Genomic DNA, 3,338 nt, shown 5'->3' with positions numbered 1-3,338 from the left:
TAGGATTTGGTATAATGGGTGAGGTTTCTTTAGTTAAACTGTTGGACTTTGTCACACTAACCTGACCATTTGATGTTTAATGTGGAGTACAAGTAGCCGAGTTTTGGGTAACCGAGTCTATAGAAGGTGACATGGAATCATAAGAACATACGATCTTAATAAGGTGCAGGTCCTACTGTTCGTGATGTTGTGCCGACCTTTTAACATACTCCAAGATGAATCTAATGCTTCCTTCCCAAATAGCTACCCATTTTTCATTCTTTCTGGAAGTAATGAAGATCCTGAGGATTTTAACAACTGTATTGCTGTAATAACTGTAAAGGTTTTCACATCTTTACTGCTACGCTGTGGGTGTTTCACTGGGCGGCTCTGTGGGAGTGGTCTGTTTTGCTTTCAGCCCTTTTGGGTTATTGTCGAAGATCAGGGATGACGTTGAATGTGTGCCATCCAATTAGCGGGAGGTTTTCTTGGTGAGGGACACTAAGATTGATCTCGTTTCTTTTTGTTTGGGGGGGGGGAGATGAAGGGAGAAGACGCTGGGGAGAATGGGTCATAGCATTCAGTCCGGTGGGAGACCAGTTTGTTTGAGATGGGTTGCGAGCGAAGTTCAAAAGGTGGTGTGGACATTCACACTGACCGAGGGGCCAGTGCGTGAGTGACAGAAGTTCAAGATGGGTTTCAACTTGTGCGCCCTTTTCTTTTCGTTATTCTTAAGTTAAGATTCATCATGTGCAGCGTACTGTCTGTTACTTTGTGGCACTAGTGTGAAACAGGGTAGCAAATTACACAGCATCCACACAGATGGTTTTGGAGTGCATCAATCTCACAAGTTAGGTGGGGTTGGAAGTCATCTTTCCTAGACAACCAGGGGTTTCCCAACTGACGGTCTAAAGTAGGACATTGAAGAAGCTCCGAAGAGAACCTCAGATCAAGAACAAGGTGGTTTGTGGCAATGAATGTTGATGGTAATAGGCAAGTAAGTAGGAGGAAATATCTCCCACTCTGGATATTGAAGAAGCAACAGATCCTAGTGGGTACAGAGATCATGTAAGATGGACCAGGATGATAGTAGCATGATAGATGCTTGTTTTTGATTAAGCTATCAAGAATGCAATAGATTTAATAAATACTGTAATTCAGAGTAATACTCAAAATGCCAGAGAAAGTTGGCAGGGTAGGCAGCATCTATGGAAGGGAATAAACAGTCGACACTTCAGACCGAGACCCTGTGTCAGGATTGGAAAGGAAGAGGTAAGAAGCCAGAATAAGATGTCACGAGACAAAGGAGCAGAAGTAGGCCATTTGGCCCATTGAGTTTGCTCCGCCACTCCACCATGAGCTAAACTATACTCCCATCTAGTTCCAATTTCTGTTTTTTTTCCTATATCCCTTGAATCCCCTGACTAATCAGATACCTGTCAATCTCCTCCTTAAAAACCTTCAATGATTTGGCCTCCACAGCTGTATGTCATCTCGTCTTATCTTAAGAAGGTGGAAGGAGTACAAGCTGGCAGGTGAGAGGGAAGGAGGAGGGGTGATGAAATGACAGGTGGAAAAGGAATCTAACAGGAAAGTGGACCATGGGAGAAAGGGAAAGAGGAGGGGCACAGCAGTGGGTGATGAGCAGCAGTCAGAAGGGAGCTAGAATGGGAAATTTAAGGAGAGGAGGGAAAAATCACCAGAAGTTGGAGAAATCAATGTTAATGCTGTTGGGTTGGAGTCCAGCCAGAAGTTGCTTCTTCAACCTGAAAGTAGTCTCAGCCTAGCAGTAGAGGAGACCATGGACCAACATATGGGAATTAGAATTTAAAGGGGTGGCCACTGGGAATTCCCGCCTGTTGCAGACAGAGTAAAGATGCTTGATGAAGCTGCCCCATCCACGTCAGATGTAGAGGGGGCTGCAACTTGAGGGCGTAGGTACAGATTTTGTGGGGGTCTGAGGAGGAACTGGAATGTGCTGCCTGACTGGGTGATGGAGGCAGGTACTCTCAATATCTAGTCAAGGGCTTGAATTGCCAAGGCAGTGAAGCTTGAGAGTAAATGGGACTTGTTTAAACGAGTAAATAGCTGATGTGGTAAAGTGCCTGTTTTTGTGCTTTATAGCCTGATGACTCAACTATTGCCGATCAAGGGTGACAGTACACGAAAGTGGTACTGAAGCGAATGATGGACAGGGTCTTATTAAATTGTGGACTGAGTGCAAGGGACCAAAGCGTTATCCCTATTGATAATAGAGAGTGGTGCTGATGATAAACAGGTTAAATACACAGTTAACTCAACGCCTTACAGTACGCCTGTCTGTAAGTTTGTACGTTTTTCCCGAGACCGCACGGGTTTCCCCTCACAATCCACAGTTGGTAGGTTATTTGGTCATTGTAAATTGTCCCATGATTAAGCTAGGGTTAAAGCGAGATGTACTGGGCGGGGCGGCTGGACGTGCTGTTCCGCGTTGTATCGTAATAAATAAAAAAACTAACATTTGACTCAATTATTATCCTCTATTAATAACTTGTATGAATGGACGGGAGTAAGGCTTCAAAGGGAATTGAAAAATCAAAATGGGCTGCCATTGCGGGTTAATCAAATCGGGTTGGAATAAAAGTTTTCTTTGGGGTCAACCCACTGCCCTTTACGCTGCTCGCATTTACGGCAGCAATGAAGATCCCCCATCTCTGGCGGCTGCCTGAGCTTTCTTCATCCAGCAGCTCTGTTTTCACTATCCTCAGTCACGCAAGTCCTGGGTGGAGACTCAAGAATATCGTCGCATATAGATGTAGAACAATTTTTCTTTGGTGATTCCGTAACAATTTTGCTGTACCAGTCATGTATGGTGTCCTGAGCTGAGCCCCTGAACCAGGACGACCGGTGGACCACTCTTAGTCCGGCCTCTACCCTTTAACCTGTTTGGAATGGGTGATCCTACCAACAGCCAGGGATCTCTCCAGGTTACTGAGGTACGCAACCTCCAAATCACGACAAGGTTGAGGTTTTCTTGGAGGTTTCTTTGGGGTGGTGGTGGGGGGGGGGGAGAGAAAATTAATTATTGCTAATTTTACCTTCTAATTATAAGATCGGGAAAAACATTTGTTTACAGTCAAAATCAACCTAATTTTTACTTTTTACCGGCGGAAGTTCTAAGTCTGAAAACTGCACATGAATTTGTAGCTTGTTTGTAACGTATCAGGTGCAAGACTAAAATGCTGCACATTCCGCACCTCCATTCAGTGACCCCGGGGAGACTCCGCCTCCTGCCTGTCCATCAATTGACGTACGCCACAGGACTGACGCAGGAGGGAGGCGTGGCCCCTGAGAGACCCCGCCTCCTGCCTGTCAATCAA

Source organism: Hypanus sabinus, chromosome 8 (genome assembly GCF_030144855.1).
Source record: "Hypanus sabinus isolate sHypSab1 chromosome 8, sHypSab1.hap1, whole genome shotgun sequence".
In the NCBI taxonomy this organism is placed as follows: Eukaryota; Metazoa; Chordata; class Chondrichthyes; order Myliobatiformes; family Dasyatidae; genus Hypanus; species Hypanus sabinus.
Note: the sequence above shows the minus strand (reverse complement) of the source record.